The sequence below is a fragment of the Notothenia rossii genome (genome assembly GCF_949606895.1).
Source record: "Notothenia rossii genome assembly, chromosome: 4".
Taxonomy (NCBI): Eukaryota; Metazoa; Chordata; class Actinopteri; order Perciformes; family Nototheniidae; genus Notothenia; species Notothenia rossii.
This window is the reverse complement of record NC_136902.1, coordinates 55,397,979-55,416,002: the sequence shown is the minus strand read 5'-3', so window position 1 is coordinate 55,416,002 and position 18,024 is coordinate 55,397,979. Positions and strand designations below refer to the sequence as shown.

General features: G+C 39.1%; 2 long non-coding RNA genes across 5 annotated transcripts; one reads left to right on the top strand and one right to left on the bottom strand.

The window, feature by feature from the left end:
- Positions 1-6,596: 6,596 nt before the first annotated feature.
- LOC307037027 lies at positions 6,597-17,551 on the bottom strand. Of its 2 annotated transcripts, none has more exons than XR_013807567.1 (3): positions 17,315-17,551; positions 16,867-16,927; positions 6,597-7,710 (listed from the first exon to the last, which is right to left on the bottom strand). It is a non-coding gene; the product is annotated as an uncharacterized lncRNA (long non-coding RNA). The 2 variants fall into 2 exon arrangements; XR_013807568.1 differs by having other exon boundaries at positions 16,867-16,922.
- Positions 7,709-14,212, top strand: LOC307037026. Of its 3 annotated transcripts, XR_013807564.1 has the most exons (7): positions 7,709-8,469; positions 10,053-10,217; positions 11,526-11,796; positions 12,830-12,892; positions 13,422-13,489; positions 13,621-13,664; positions 14,048-14,212. It is a non-coding gene; the product is annotated as an uncharacterized lncRNA (long non-coding RNA). The 3 variants fall into 3 exon arrangements; XR_013807566.1 differs by having other exon boundaries at positions 7,709-10,217; positions 14,048-14,144; XR_013807565.1 differs by lacking the exon at positions 13,422-13,489 and having other exon boundaries at positions 7,709-10,217; positions 14,048-14,144.
- Positions 17,552-18,024: the final 473 nt, after the last annotated feature.

The following is an 18,024-nucleotide window of genomic DNA, read 5'->3' as shown; positions in this document are numbered from 1 at the left end:
CTATAAGAATATGTTTGAAATTAACTAGCTAAATCTTTTGCATTGATTTTATTCCATTCCTTTAATATGTGTGTATTTAATATTGATATGTAATATGAAGGGGCTAAAACATTGCACTGGTTCAAATCACCAATAAAGGAACTATGTAGCCTGGTTGCTACAGCAGCAGTATCTGGGTCAATGAAACATATCTTGTTTTCTCCACAGAGTCATAAAGTCCCTGCATTATGGGGAATAACTAGACACTTAAATGGGCCTTATAATTCCTACTGCTGGCTCAGTGGAGACCTGCTGGAGCAGAACGTACAGAGGCTCTCTCCTCAGGGTTGGCACTGAGCTTAATTGCAGTGAGTAATGAGGATTGAACAAATGGAGAGTGCATACGCATCTTGTTTACGGCTCCTGCAGGAGGCCTGCAAGGCAAATTAAAGCCAGCCAGTCCCTCTTCTCTCGTCCACTGGTGAGTGCTTTGTGCCCGTCAGCAAACACAGGCGTCTTTTCCGCTGAAGCAGCATCTTACAATAACACTGCAACATGTGAAAAAACATGAGATGTTACTTTTAGGGTTTAGGGTTTCTGGCTCCACTTCACTCCCAAAATACATGAAGAAGGGAAAGAGCTAGAAGAGGTCAAACTGCAGCAACACTTTGGTTTCATGAGCAACTTTATTTATTGTAAGAGCAACACAGTTTATGGTCTTTATCAGGAACAGACAGCACATCATGTCAGTCATGTGTCATGGAACCAAGTAGCCCACATTTACTCAGGATGGACACATTTGGAGATCTTGTACTCTACAAGATTTTTTTAATTTCATGTAACTTTATTCCTCCAAGCACTGAAGAGAGCAAGCCTGGAAACGTCAAAACTCTTGTGTATGAAAAACAACTTTATTGTGAGAGCAACACACACACACACACACACACACACACACACACACACACACACACACACACACACACACACACACACACACACACACACACACACACACACACACACACACACACACACACACACACACACACACACACACACACACACACACACACACACACACACACACACACACACACACACACACACACACACACACACAGCTGTGGTAGGAGAATCATTCTGATCTTTTACTTAAAACAGGACTAACATAAAGAGAACACACACTCTTTCTCTCTCTAGCTCACAGTATCACTCTCAGTCTGTAAGTGTTTGAAGCAGAATGGAATGTGTGAACCAGATAAAAAGAGAAGTTCATAGAATCACTGAAAGATGAGGTTATATCAGACAGCATGGAACTGAAGTGTACCACACACACACACACACACACACACACACACACACACACACACACACACACACACACACACACACACACACACACACACACACACACACACACACACACACACACACACAGATATGACATCACCTAAGTAAATCAAGATGTAATCAGTGCAGCACGGGGTGGGTCCACATGAGAGATGGATCTCTCTCTCCAGGCCCCATGGCAGAGCTCCAGCCCCCCAGGTGTCCCCCCCTGCTGAGACCCCCAGAGCTGTTGGCGTTTGTCCAGCCCTGAGTGACAACGTTGGAGAGGTGGAGGCGTGTGTGTATTCTCTGACAGAGTTTAACCCCAAGAAGGTTGTGTAAGAAGCGAAAGAAGAAAGGGGGAGGACAGCATCTTCTTTCAGTTTGGCTATTTACATAATCTATCGGATGTATTTACAGAAAGAAGGGAAGAGATCATTTGTGCGCTCTTTGTAACATGGGACCATGTCGGTCCTGCAAACCGACCCTGGCAGACAGAGCCAGTGTGTCCCTTGTCATTGTGAGTCATTATGCAACAGGCTCCCTCAGCCAGGTGGAAGTCATTAGTCCTGAATGTGGTCTCACAGATTTCACAATAGTGAGTCAACATTGAGCAACACTCTGATGACTCACTTCCAATCTGCTTCACAGAAAGTTGACTTACTTAATAAAACTTAATAAAACACTTTAAAACACTGTACTTCACTGAAGTTATACATAATTTAAAATGTCACATTTTATATAACAACGTGTTAGTACATTATAAATTCCCATATTTAACTTATCAGAGTTTAACTCGTGTTATTTTTGTGGTTCATACTGTTAATACAATAGTTATAGTTAATTCTCTAACACCTGAATTTCCATACAAGGAGCAATAAAGGTTAATCTTATCTCATCTTATTTCAGACCTAATTTCACGCTTCAACATTTAGATCTTGATTATAAAATAACAAAGATCTCAAAATGTGAACAGTGTTAGTCAAGACAAAACATGGCTGTAATGATGGACCCACTGATAAGGTAAGATTTTTAGAATTTCTTGCAAGATTGAAATACAGTATGTTCTGAGGTGCAACATGGGGATGGCCCTTGGAAAGAAGATGATATCATACTGTCTGCAGCCTGGTTGGTCCTGACCCACATCCAGTCCACAGGTTCCTGCAGAGCGCGGGGTCGGATTTCCATTTCCGAGCAGTGAAAGTCATGAGCACAACTGAGTGACCTCACAGCCAGGAATTCTGGGAATCTGTGAGTAAATTAGCTTTCATGTGTTTCCATTTAGTTTGCTGTGATTGAAGAAAACTGCAGAGCCTCAGGGGGGACGGCTGAGGGGGGAGAGAGGAAGGAGGGAAATAATGTGCAGAAAGAGGGACGATAGGGAAAAAAGAAAGGTCAATAAAAGGAGCAGTGTACAAGTTGTTTTAAAAAGCTGTATCCTTGTATTTACAGTTTTTATTTGGCCATAGATATACACAAAGAACATCCAGAGAAAGAAAAGTGAAGAAAGAGGAAAAAGATCACTGACCAGAGAGATGAGCTCAGAGAGGGAGTCGTTTCCAGCTGTTACCCTGCATCAGAGCAGCACTGTAACCTGACTCATTCACAAACATGGAGCATCCATCTGTTGACTTTTGAAGATGAATCATTTCCTTATTTATGAAATGATCATTTTCTAATGAGTGAAGAGCTGTATTTTAAAGTGAGATGTCAACTATTTCATTAAGTGAAATGGACAATTTGAGAAAGAATAATGTTTATATCAGCTTTAATAAATATGTTGTAGTCTCAACACTGTCATTTGTCATACTATAAGAACTGTGGATAAATCTGTATAGAAGTTAGAAACAACAGAAGAACAAATTATTTTTGTGAAAATATCTTGAGCCATTTAAAATATTGACAGTCAATTTTTCAAGTTCAAGATCAAATAAAGCATTTGCTAAGTATCAATAGTGTCCATTAGTAACCTTTCAATAAAACAATACTTTTTCTTACTGTCCTTAGGTGACATGTTTCAAATTAGACAACCATCTCAGCTTCACAGCTTTTAATGTTGACCCCAGGGGAATATTAAGTGGCTAATCTGCTGCTGCTGGGACTGTAAATGCAGAGGACCTCTTAGATTTTCAAGCGGTGTTTCCCGGATTGAACCATTGGTGGAAAACAAAACAGTGAATGATGTAAGAGGGCCGAGGGCAAAATAACACAGGACACCGTAAATGTGTCAGGCCAGCCTTAAAATACTGCAAAGAGAATAACACAAACAGCACCGAATCACTTCCCCTGCTGCCTTTATGGAAGGCAATCAAATGAAAGAATGCAACGGTTTAGCCATACACCAACAGAGTCAGAGATGCACAATATCAATATGTTGACTCATTCCCACCTCTCCCCTCCTCTTCCTCCTCGTCCAGGGCTGATCCTCCCACCTCTCTAGCCTCCTTCCGTTCCCATAATCTCCCCCTCCTCTCTTCTGGCCTCCCTATCTCTCTCTCTCTCTATCCTCTTCCTTGCCTCCCCCCCTCCTCTCTGTCAAGGCTCAGGGGTCCTCCGGAGGGTCAGGGCCCCGGTCCTGCTTGGAACAAACACACAGAAATAGACAAAGGCAGAGAAAGAGAGGAAGGGACGTGGTCGGATGATCACCTCTCTACTTATCACCGAGCCTAAATCAAGCAGGGACACAGAATATATCTGCAGAACAGAAGATGGTTTGGAACGTAGAAACTAGTAGGATTTTGTCTTTACATAACAGTTTTATGGTTAAAGTAATGGTACAACACTTTGGGGGCAACCCAGTCTCACGGCATTTCATGTGCACCAATACGATTTTTAATCTATTGATTCGTGTTGACCAACACGATTTTCCCCTTTTTTTCGTGTTGCACAGCACGATTTTAAAAGCAATGTATTTCTATTGGTAGTCTTTCCCCTTTTTTTCGTGTTGCACAGCAAGATTTTAAAAGCAATGTATTTCTGTTGGTAGTCTCACAGCATTACGTGTTATAGGAAAACCGGAAGTTGTGTGGTTCATAAAAACTCAATATCAAGCCACGATTATTGCTTTTATTTAAAATCGTATCATTTCGGACTTTTGTTGCTGTCTGTGAGGATAATAAATGGGGCTCATTTTTCCTTCTAATTTGTTATTCTTTTCCAAATAACACACTGTTATTTAGTCAACAATAACACACAATTATCCTTGTTTTTATTTATTTGTTTAATTCTATAATCTCGACTTTTTTGCCGTCCTTCAGGAACTGAATTTCAAAATAAAAATAACCGGAAACAGACGTAAGCCTATAAGGGACATTTCGAGCATCATCGAGTTTAGGATGGCCGAAGACACTACACTACCCATAATCCCCAGCTATCGTTTAGGACTACAGTCCCTGTGATTAAATTTCAAATCGGGATTGGATGTTGGAGTGGCAGTGCGCCAAGGTTACGGAATCGAAACTGGATCGAACGCCGCCCCCCCCCCCCCCCAACAATTAGAAGTTGCCAGTATTAAACACCAATTATTAACCAATTAAAATGAACTGATTAAACATCTCTCTGACACAGTTTAAACGCATTTCAAGTGGAAGAATTGTTCGTGTCTCCTCTGCGTGTCTCGGGAAGCTGGAAGCTGTATTATTTTCAAAAAATAAAAAAATATATATATTTTTTTTAACCATAACGGGTACTTTACACAACATTAAGTCAAACTTATCCTCGTTTTAATCCTTGTTTTATTTATGTTAAATTGTTGTTGTCGGTTAATTTTCCATTTTATTTATTTTGGTTTAAGATATAATTATTTTTTATTTATTATTATCATGTTTAATATCATAGATATTTAAACTTTTCTGCATTTTATAAGGCAATATATACTTTTTTGTTTTTGTCCGTAGACTACTTAGGTTATTAAAGAGTTATCGTGTCAAAATATAGGAAATGTATTAATATTTTATGGTATAATCGGTACAGGAAATTACATCATTCAGAGCACCACCTATTGGCCAAAGACGCTGCCACGTACCGGCATTGCGATCCATCCTCTGACAAAGTAAGTTGGGTCACTAATACATGTTTTGCTTAGATTTAATAATTGGGGCTTTTTTTAAGCCTTTACTCGCATGGTTCATCATACATACTGAACTGTTCTAAGTCTGAGAAATGCTTTCGCCATAATCAGCAAAGCAACATTAATGTGAAATTATTCTTGGGGGCGGCTAGCTAGCTAGCTCACGTTCAACATAAGCTTAAACTAGTTTAGCTACATTTATATCAGCTCATAAGTGGTGTGTGAAAAATATTTGTCTTAATTACGGCTACATACGTCGGTGTTAAAGTGTGAGTTATACGTTATCTTAATCACTTTTGTTTAAAGGCCCAGATACACCGTCCAGTCACCTGAGAAGTCGCCGACGCCAACACCAACTGTTGCGTTGCCGGACTCTCCTGCGTATTTGCCGACTTTGCGCACTGGAACACACCGCAAATCCGAGCCGAGCAAGTATGAACTGCATATGCGTGAATGGCAATAACTCTCCTTACCAGCAGGCGGCGGTAGTGTGTATTCATCATTCAAAAGAGGCAACAACCGGAACAACCGGAAAACAGAGAAGAAGAACAGACTCCGTGATATAAACAAACAACAAATAGCGTTTTTCTTTCCATTTTCACTCTCGTCTATTGAAAACATGAACGAACAGGAGCTCTATAAACCGATGAGGTGAAATAGCCGTCCGTGTGTGTTCCATCTTCCATTTTAAATCATTTGTTTACCTCCCTCACTTCCGCTAACGCTTCTCATGCACTGATTCGCTAGCTGAACAGCCAATCAGTGTTATCCCTTTGTCCGACTTCCTGTGGTGTTCCAGACACTGATTCAACATGTTGAATCAGCAAGAAAAGGCATCAGGTCGGCAGAAAAGACCCGACGGTGCGGCGCACACCACTCCGAATAGGGCGTGCCAGCGCCGTATAGATAGAAGAGTTACGACAGCGGAAGTCCAAAAACGGTTATCGTCACGTGGTTCATGCAGACGAGAATCGTTCCCCGGAAGTTCATGGCGGGCAATGTGAATGCATTGATAACAGGAGATAGAACTTCGACTTTTGGTAATTATTAGTGAATAAAGGTTTTGATTTGCAATATTTATACAACAAATCGATATGTGTATGTATTTACATCAATATGTTTTAAAAAATAAAATAGAATTTGATAATATTAAGTGAGCAGCAGCAGCAGCAGCAGCAGCAGCAGCAGCAGCAGCAGCAGCAGCAGCAGCAGCAGCAGCAGCAGCAGCAGCAGCAGCAGCAGCAGCAGCAGCAGGATGATGATGATGATGATGATGTTAAATGTGTTGTTTTAGGAACATCTATTGCAAATACATGGAATTCAATAAACATTGAATAGCATATCATGCAGTTTGTCTGTGCCTTTTCCTCCGTGTTGTCCTGGTTTGCTGTGCTGCCTCCTAGTCGCCACCATGGTTTGCTGTGCTGCCTGGGGATGCTCAAATCGCTCTGAGAAAGGAGTACGAATGTACGGCTTCCCCACTGACACAGAGCGGAGGAAAAAATGGCTGGCACAAGTCAGCAGGAGCAATTTCATGACCAACAGCAAAAAAATATGTGAGGTTAGGTTATTGTATACAAACACTGCATTTGCACTTTTTCACAAAACGAAAACCACACCATTGGGAAAGCTTAATGTTTTGTTTAATACAAAAAAACAGGGAAAGGCTTGAAAAACACTGAGAGTTGAGACTCAGGGTGCAGGGTGAGGGTCTCAGTGCAGGTATTCAGGCTCCATTGAATCCCCCTCTGGTTCTTGTGCTGAAAGAGGGAGTAACAGACAGGAGAAAGGGTTATACACACCTATATAGCACACCTATTGGATGGGAAATTGCCTTGGGGAGATAAGGTGTGGTCTTTGTTCCCAACTGAAGTTATGGAACTTTATTATTTGTCAGTATTACAAAGTATGACAAATGGCATCAGTAACAGATGTGATATGAATTTCTATAAAGTTGTCTCACATTCTTGGTCATATTTTATATACAGTATATAATGAGTATAACATGTCCAGTAAGTATAAAGTGTTTCCTAATACTGTGTATTCAACCACTATGGTATAGTGTATGGTACTATGGTATGGTATCCTAGCTTAATCTGTTATCTGTAAACGTTCCCTAAATCTACTAATTTAGGGATAATCCACTGACATCCTTTAATACACATGTTAATTTGAATCAGATGTACTGATAATATCCGCAATATAAATCTTTAAGCTTCTTCTTACCTTTAAAAGTCCGTCACGAACGGTCTATTATGCTGCAACTCTACAGCTCTGCTAGCCTTGGCGCTAACTTCCGGGGAACAATTGAGAGGCTCCACGATCCGCCATTGCTGTAAAAAAGTGGTCCATTGGAGTGAACGGAGATGACATAACTCTCAGTCTATACGGCGCTGGGGCGTGCCCACGCTCATGTTCGGCCCGACTCCCATTTACTGCCGATTTCGGGCCGGTGTATCTGGGCCTTTACACATGACAGTACTAACGCTGGCCGACATTTTAATATATGTTTGGGGGAGAGGGGCATAGTCCACGTCCATGTGCTTGTTACGCGTATGAAACAGGAAACACTTAAATGAACTCAGTCTGTCTAAAGTAGTTAAACCGTCACAATGTGCATTTAAAAAAGCTAGTTTCACTACATAATTCACTTTTTCTGTTCTCTCCTGCAGCTCCTGTACCCACACCACAAACCCATACACTGATCTACACCATCATAAAACCAACGGCACTTTAAGAGCCAAACTCAACCTATCTCCCTATCTAGCTCTCTTATATCTATCATCTATTTCTTTATTCACCCTTCTATCTATGTTGTGCACTTCTCTACTTTCCTGTGTTTGTCAGTCTGTCTGTTTGTTTGTAATCCTGTGTTAATCATGCCAGGTGGGTCTACAAAAAAGACATGTCCCTTCTGTCAGAACATTTTATTTTGTGCACAGAAGATCTGTGGACATTGCCTTAAGGAGCAGCCAAAAAAGCAGCGCCTTGAGAAGAAGCTCAAGAGCTTTGATGAGAAGCGAGGGGGTTGGGTGTCAGGGCAGAAGAAGAACCACAACATTGCTTCCATCAAGGATGAAGCCATTGTCTTGGTATGTACACCTTTTACTGTATGTTAAGGCCCGGACACACCAAGCTGACACCAAAGAACTGACACAGACGGACCCTGACTGTTTGCCAATATATTGGACCAGGATCAAGTTGAATGTTGTTTTTATATACATTTATTTCTTAATGATGTTTGTATCTTATTAACCAATATATACTTTGATATCAACTTCAAATATAGATATTATTGCAATGGTATTATTTAATATTCTCTTTTCTTTCAATTTTAAAACTACTCTTATTTTAACTTTCACAGCCAAGGGACACTATTTTAATTTAACTACACATTTAAATAAACAGAGCACTTCCTTCACTTCCATGTTGTGTTCCATTCTTGCTTAGTACACACTTTTAGACCTTAAAGGTAGGGTATGTAAGTTTGACAAACCGGCTCGAGATCGCTAGAATTTGAAAATACACAACCGGAGAAAATCTGCCACTTCCTTATAGAGCCCCTCCTCCAACACACACGAACGCGCACATGACCAATGAGGGCACGAGATAAGTTTGTGCACAGATGGAAGGCTGACAGGCAGGTAGGCCATCCAGGTACTTTAGCCGGGCCGGCTCAGATGATTGGTCGTGCTTTTTACAGTATTACGGCTTCCACAGATGACATTTTTGTATGGATTTTTTCAGCGCCGTATAGACTGATCTATCTATACGGCGCTGGATTTTTTGTCAAAGCACTTAAGATATTCATTGCTATCGGGATGTTAAGAGCATTCCATGGAATATAACAAAAAGTGTATCTCGAGCCGGTTTTTCAAACTTTACCTACCCCACCTTTAATAAGACTACATAATTGTATGTTACTACTCTATATTACTCTTACGACTGCAGCCACAACATACGGGAACGTTTTACATCGTAGCACGCAATTTCAATTTCAACAGTGTCAAGCTATGCTTGGATTGTGTTACATTTTGAATTATGCAATAGTCATTGTAAGTGTTAACTGTTCATTGTTGAGTGGTCACACATTTGTATCTTATTGTACTTTAACTTTAAGATTATCAGGGTTTGAACTGGGACTCAGGATACTGATTTATTTGTATTTTGTGTTTGTCTATAAAATATGTTCTGCTTCTACTGTGTAACCCTTCCTGGTAAATACATGATTCTGCAAAAGCTTAACTCAGCATCTAGGTGTATGAATGGCATACAACTAGATGCTGTCATCAGTAATGTTATAGTTGTAGTTATATACCGTAATTTTCGGACTATAAGCCGCACCTGAATATAAGCCGCAGCAGCGGCATACCACTCTCGGTTCCACTTTTACTTTTGCGCGCTACCTGTCTCACTCTTTTCCGGCCTCCAGCTTTTCCTGCTGGAACCCGCCGCTTAAAGGTGGGGGGCGCGGAGCGGCCATAGAGCCCATAGAGTTAAAGGTGGTGGCTGTTAGCTGTAAAAATCCATAGATTAGCCGCACCGTTATATAAGCCGCAGCATCGAAAAATAGGGAAAAAGGCGCGGCTTATAGTCCGAAAATTACGGTAGTTGTTGTTGTTGATGTTTCCTTTCCATTTCTTTAAACAGTAAATATATTATTTTGTCATTACAGCTTGAGAAACTCTATGCCATTGGCTTTAAACAGTGCTGCTTCTTGGCAAGGAGACCAGTAAGAAGGACGTCAAATGTGAAATCCTAACCCCTCGCTGCACACTGACCGCCTATGCCCAGGATTACCTTGACAAGATAGGCACTTTTTATGAGTACCTTTGTGAAGGTGAGATGCTTGCACTATATCTTCACAGTTCACAGTATTGTGTACACAAAATGTTTATCAATGGAGAGCTTAACATTTCCTTATAACCAACACAGTTATATGGAATGAGTTTGGATCAACTCATTTAATAAAGTCAGTTAAGTTAACAGCAACTTACAGCGACTGTTTTCAATCCATCCAAATCTTGTGGGACAACAACTTGATCCAGTATTTATCCTTTGATACAGCCAGAAAGCAGTCATTCGAGCCATTTATTTGGGTTTGGCAAACTATTTTTTTGTGAGACAACTAACACACATCCTTTCTACCTGCTAACTGTCACTATTTTTAGCTGCAAAGTATTACAAAAGTTGAAAGTAATTGCAAAATATTTAGGGTTATGGACAACATTTGACTGTTTATTATTTTAGCAAACTACATACAATAAATACATTTTTAAACACTGAGTATGTAGCCTAATGAGAAATGGCTTACTCTGCAGAGGGGACTTGTTGACATTTAACTGTTATTTATGAGGAAATAGTTAGGCAAGTTTACGTGAATTTGAAAAACCATTTTGGGGTATTGTGCTACCACTTGCGCATTCATTGTATACAAATTGAAAGTTGTAAAGTTGTTAATGTCAAGGTAGTTAGGTTTGATGACTGAAATGTATGTTTAGGCTTGAGCCATCCCTTAAGCAATTTCCTTTTAGCAAACCGTTCCTAAACGGTTTCCTTTATCAACGCCCAAAAGGGAGAAATATGTTGAGGTTAATGGTAAGAGCACAATACATGAAGACGATCCCAGTTGACACCATATTCAGTTTGGCAGTTCTGTATTAAGGTCATGTTTCTCGGGTTGTAAACAAAAGCAGTTATCCAGTGCATCCAGAGGTCCCTTTACATTACATTTATGTTTTTATCCAAAGCGACTTGCTACTTATTTGATTGCACTTATGCAAAACACGTTTGCGTCAGTCTAATAAATTCTGAACAAAATGTGTGGATGTAAATAATGTAAGGGAACATACATGCACACGTCTATATGTTGTCTACCGACAAATTGACAATTCACATCACATGGAATGTAGACACAAATCGGAAGAATAATATCGCAAAAACAAAACCATAAATGGTTGACTGGATAAATACCACTATTTCTCTGCTATTAACTTTGACTGCACACAGTCCTATGACATGGCGAGTATATTTTTGACCCTGTCTGGAAACATACCTTAAGCACGCTGTATTTCTTATTTCTAGATATATATGAGTTAACCTCTTTGTCTTAAGCAAGTCAAGACCAACATTTGTTTAACTTGCACAGGTTGGACACAGGACTCCACTGGCCAGGGGGTTGCGTAAGATCCTGAGGAAGAGACAGTCACGCTGAACCTCACACCCTGTGACCCATCTGAACCAGAAAACAACTGGCAGGAGGCAGGGACCACAGAGAGCCAGGTGCCAGAGACAAGCACCGTGCAGGTGGAGGTGCTGAAGACCCCCCCCCGTGAAGCAGTGCACCATCATAGAGGTGGGGCAGGAGGAGCAGCCCCAGTGGGATGATGTGAGACAGGCTACCACCACGGAGGGGCCAGGTAATAAAATAGATAGATAGAATCGGAGGGATGAGCACACAGTGACATTTGTTCTCTGAGATTTGCAGCTTTTATATTTAGAAAAGTCAAGAGTGTTTTCCGATATTTTCCTAAAATATTATTGTAGGTAACTTGTTGACAAGTCATGCTTCTACAATATCTCAAAACACCTAATTGCACTTCTTGCATTTTTGGGAATAATGATTGTTCCAATAGGTAAATAATAATAACAACAATAGCTTAATCTAAATAAGAATTTCACCTACAACTTCATAAATATGAAAGGAAAATGGGATACTTGGGTATGTGTATATCCTTAGGTACTCGGATATAAATAAATATTAAACGTTTAGAAAAATACAGTCTTTCATTCCTGAACAGACATGTGGTTACTATATGGTTATACCTTTTTCACACAAAAATGCAAAGCAACAGCAGGCTTACTTTACATTTGATAAATCACAAAATAAAACTCCTATGTGATTTGGTTTACACACAGAAAGGGTCTTACATTGTAGCGTTGGGCAGCAGGTCGATAACATGAAAATGATTTGGCTCATGTCCATATATTGTACGAGAGGTTGATATCATTAATATTGTGGTCTACCTAAAGCAATCCCTGACCATAGGGGTAAACTTCGAAGAAACTCATACAACAACGTCATGCAGCATATTTAAACTTTATACTCAAGAACTGCATTTAGATACGACACTGTCCCATAAGGAACATACGGGGAATAAACTTAGGTTTTTGAATCAAAGTTAAATACATTTAACGTTACAGCACAACATGTTAATATTTATCAAACTATTCCTTACACATAAAGTATGGAGTCAATTATATAGGCAAGACAACAAAACACCTAGACTTCATAGATCAACCTCAATTAAATCGCAATAACAAAAACATATCTGTACCTAACACCTATTGCATCATGTGATGCTGCATTTGTGGGATGTATTTTGAAACTTGAGTTTAAGCTTAACTTGGTGTACTGTATGTATATAGTAATATTTCTTTTTCAACCCACAGCTGTCAGGACAGGGTCCGTGAGGGACACAGTACTTGGTCCTAGACGCAAAAAGAAAAAGTCAGGTATATTAACAGTATTAAGTATTTTGACTGATTATAAACATTTGCATGAGTCGAATTGATTGGTATTCTAATAAATCTATCAACATGTACTTTAGCAAAGTGCATGTAAACGCAGTGATTGATGCTTCTTCAGTGAGTTAACAATGCTATATTGTGACTAATAACTATAACTGATACATTATCCAAAAATCCAAAGGGCTTTAATTGTCTAATTAGACTAAAATACATACAGTCATAGTTGATAAGGTGGTGATGAGAATGCTAGGCAGTAAAGGAAGCAGCAGTGCAGTATTTTCTTTGGTCATCTCAGGCTCAGCAGTGGTATGGCCATTCAAACAAGCATCCCATGTTAGGACTGAGAGCAGCTTGGTTCCATTTCAATGATGTATACAGTAACTTTTGACCAGTGATAACAGTGTGGTCACTTTTCATCGTGCAAGTCTCGTTGCTACTTAAGTGTTCATAGTTGTATTTATTTTATTTCTAATATGACTAATACTGTATGTGGAACCTGCTTTGATGTTCACAGATTGCTCCTACCACACTCGCCTAGAAACTTTCCCCTTCAGGAGTGTAATAAAAGAAAGAATGAGAAAGGTTAGACGGGAATAAAAGTAATGCATAGGGTGTGCTTTATGATTTACAAACTTTCAACACAATTGTTTGCTAAATACCTAATATGCGTTTGGTCTTTCCGAAATTAGAGAATTGTTTTCTTCTCTTGATAGGGAAAAGCAGAAATGTTGGTGGAGTGGGAGCCCTGTCCAGTATGGTATATATCTTCCAGTTACTTGGCTTCATGTCATCTGATGTAGTCCCATGTTGAAGAACAAACACATGATATTTAACAAATGCAAAACATCCAAATCTACCACCAGTCCTCTTATATATTTCACTGCTGTTATTCTGAAGCAGCTGAAGTAGTGTAGGAACAAATGATTGTTTAACTTCATTGCTGTTAATGTATGTGTTTTTGTTTGTTTTATTGTTTGTTAGAACATTTGTTTTCATTTCTATGTTCACTTTTTCTAAATGGTAAATGAAACATTTACTTATATAAATTGAGTTATAAGATGTTTGCTTCACACATGGTTTATGCTTTTCGGAAAGACGAAACCAGTAACTGTAACTAACATTATTCCATTCTGTTTTCAGTGGCAAGGAGTGGGCTCATTCCTGGCAGCCGAAGAATTCTCCGGGATAATGCATAAAAATAAAATCTGTTATTTGAACACCTGTTTTGTTTTTGCACGTTTGTTCTCTTGTTTATATGCTCCATTTGAGTCATATTTAATATGTTTCTATTAGAAATAAGATGAAAACCTCCACCAAAATGCATTTGACTTTTTAGGAAATTACAGGTGAAATACTACATGATTTCATTGTCAGTGATAGGAACACCATAACCTATTTTAAGCATATTCATGTGTGAAATCTGGTACTTTGCCATCCACTGCCTTATCTAATTTGTTTAACTTCCGAAGTATAACGCTTTGGAGGTAGGCTTGCATATAAAGCGTCTTTGGGTTTCAGAAAAGCGCTCTAAAAATAAAATTTATTATTATTATATCATTTAATTATAGGCCTAATTAAAATGATCCTGATCTGGATCACTGGTTTTGCTACTACATTTGAAAGCTTTTGGGGACAAATGCTTGAGATATTAAAATGGTAGTGATTACTTTGAATTTTCTTTTTCACTTATTGAAAACCACAACTCGAGTATCAGGATGGTCTTTATCTGGAAAGTTATCCACATCTCATCACCACGTTGTCACGGCGACCCTTTGTCACGTCACAGATACGGTACCCGAACTCAGATCGCCACCGAAACGATACTGCCGTTGCTAAGGAGGCAAAAGTGCAAATTTGTATTTTATATTTTTTTAAACACAGGGTTTGGTTTCGGATCGCGCCCGATTGACGGATTTCTGAAAGGGAATGGAGCCTATACGGCCGTCAACGCAAGACAAGTCGAACGAGTCCACGCACACACGCCGGAAGAACTACAAATATGTCAGCTCTGTGTACTTCGTAACGATTGTTGGGCGCGTATCCAATGGGAATTGTAGTTTGTAGCACTGCTCTCATATCATTTCAATGGGTAAACTTTCTATTCTTCTGTGTTTTTGTATGTTTTGAGCTGAGGTGCCAACTCAACATACAATGTTGATGAAATGAATGAAATTTGGTGATGATTCATGGTTTTTGTGTTAATGTAATAGGGTCATTCTACAGAAAAGGTGGAAGTGCTGTCACTTACTTTTGCAGACACCAAAATACATGACGTTGAGCTAATACTCACATTCATTATATATGTTGAATAAATAGAGATTGTCTTTGCAATGGTACTAAATAAAAAAATAATAAAAAATGGTTTTATACGTAAATTGCAATTTATTTAAAATGCCAAGTTCAAGGAACTGCCTTGTCACTTTGATCATACATGGAAGTGGAGCCTATAGTTTTAATTTTAAAAGATTTTTTTTTCAATAAATAAATCTAATTTATATTTACATAACATTACAAGCATTAAATATAACACTGAAATGGTAAAAAAATATGCAAATTATTATTAATAATATCAAATAAATGTCAGTCACCCAAAATTACGTCATTGGTGTTACTGCTACACAAAACGCTTTTATTTTGAATTAATGTACTGTCTCTGAAGTGCCTCCTGTAACAAGAGATCATTTGAGGCAGTGCAGTGGACAAAGACATAAGGAAAGTCAGATACTTCTTACTTTGTTTGTTAAAGTTGTCATTTTATCTTCAAATTTTACATGCGTCTTTCAAGTCTGTCATTAGTGTTACTCATTGCATAGCCCTAGGGGTGAACATTTGAATGGGATAATGTATTGTATTGAAGAGTTAAACGATTTTGATATTGACTGAAGCCATATTTGGTCTGAAACATTGCAACCATTTTGTTAAAATGGTAGTGTTTTCTCCAAATTGTCACTGGTGTTACCGTCACTGGTGTTACTCTTCTTCCTGGTAACACGTAACACCAGTGACATTCCTATACAAATAAGCATTGTATAAAGTATACAAATAATTAAAAAAATAAAAATACTTTAAGTTCTACTTGTTAAGAGTCAAGTTAAGAGTTAGTTATTGCTATTTAACAGGTTTTAGATGTTTTTAGAAGGAATATATTTCAGCAGATTTGTATCACCAAGATTCCACCTTTTCTGTAGAATGACCCAATAGCAGTTAAAACAGGACCGGTCAAATTTGACCGCGAACACCAAAGTAAGGGGGGGAAACGAATACAATAGGAGGGTTTTAATGTAACCATTGCTTATGAAATTGATGATATTTTAAATAAAAAAACATATTCCCTAAAATGTGGAAGCTCTGGATGCCATACAAATGAATAGTTGATATTTTTTTAGGGCCACAACTTTGGCACTAGAGCACCTAGTGTTATCAAACGCATTTCAATGGTGAAACTATCCAAACATATTGCATATGACAACATTTTCCACTACGATGAAAGGCGTGTAAGCCAACAAACCTTATTCTGGTTCCATCATGGGTAACCCCACCCATCCTCTCTACCTTCAGCTGGACAGACAGATAACACACCCCCCCCCCCCCCCCCCCCGTCATGTACCTGGAAGTTTGGGTTGGCAAAATGGAGTAAGAGGGACTTGAAAAACCTTGGTGGCTCTCTACTCATGTTGTTACAGTTGTCTTGGTTACAGCTCTCAAGTTTTTTTTTTGCCATTTCCACATCTTTAGAAAATAGGAAATAAATGAAGTGAAATCAACCTCTTCTCTGGAGAACAAACTTTGATTTCTCTGTCTTGTGAGTTTGCAGTCTTGCAGTTTTGCTCCTCCACCTGTAACATCACTGCCCCTCCACCTGCCATACAGTAGGTTACTAACAAGATTACTTATATAATACAGTGATAGAATACATGTTTAGTATGCTTACTTGTATAAAACAGTAGTATTAAACTTACCTTGTGTTTTCACTCTCACTTAAGTCCCTCTCCCTTTGCCATCAATCCAAAATCAGCTGAGCTGCAACATTATACAGACAGGTAATAATCAACATAATCACAAGGACACAATATGGCTCTGCTAAAAACACTAACTCTTACACGCACCAGTTACATTTATCTAATATTTAACTCCCTCCACCCCCGCATACAATCCCGTTTAGAAGCCCCTCTTCTTAATTCAACAACGTTGGACGAAATGACATTAAGAGAACGGAATTTACAATTAAAAGGCTGTTCAACGTGTGTTGCTAACTTGATCCGTTATCCTAGCTTTATCTGTTATCTGTAAACGTTCCCTAAATCTACTAATTTAGGGATAATCCACTGACATCCTTTAATACACATGTTAATTTGAATCAGATGTACTGATAATATCCGCAATATAAATCTTTAAACTTCTTCTTACCTTTAAAAGTCTGTCACGAACGGTCTATTATGCTGCAACTCTACAGCTCTGCTAGCCTTGGCGCTAACTTCCGGGGAACGATTGAGAGGCTCCACGATCCGCTGTAAAAAAGTGGTCCATTGGAGTGAACGGAGATGACGTAACTCTCAGTCTATACGGCGCTGGGTTTGTCAAGCGAAGCTGAGAGAATACTTACTTCCGGGTGTAAAATTCTCTAAAGCAAATGAGCTGCTCCGACCCTCGGTCCTGACGGACTCCAACTTGTGTTTAATCAAACAAATAAATACACACAAGGATACTTATGTGTTGTTGAGTAAATAACAGTGTGTGGTTTAGAAAATAATACAAAATTAGAAGGAAAAAACGATGAAACAGTACAGATTTCAGTATTCTGAGCCCCTACTCTCCCCATAACTGAAGCAACAAAAGTAGTACATTATTCAATTAAAATAAAGAAGTAAAAACAATAAGTGTGGCTTGATATTGAGTAAGAAAAATGTTGATAAACGCTGTGAGAATGGATCTGCGGAGAGCATTTCGCCGCGATCCCAACGTGTCTATTACCAACGTTCAGGGAGCTCTATTCAAGTCGGTGACAGGGAGGGGCCCTGACCGTACGTCAACATGTGACGGGTTGGGAGTGAGAACGTGTTGCTGTACAACAAATCACCTCTGGCTGGAAGAGAACTCTCTGCTCCATAGTTTCTCTC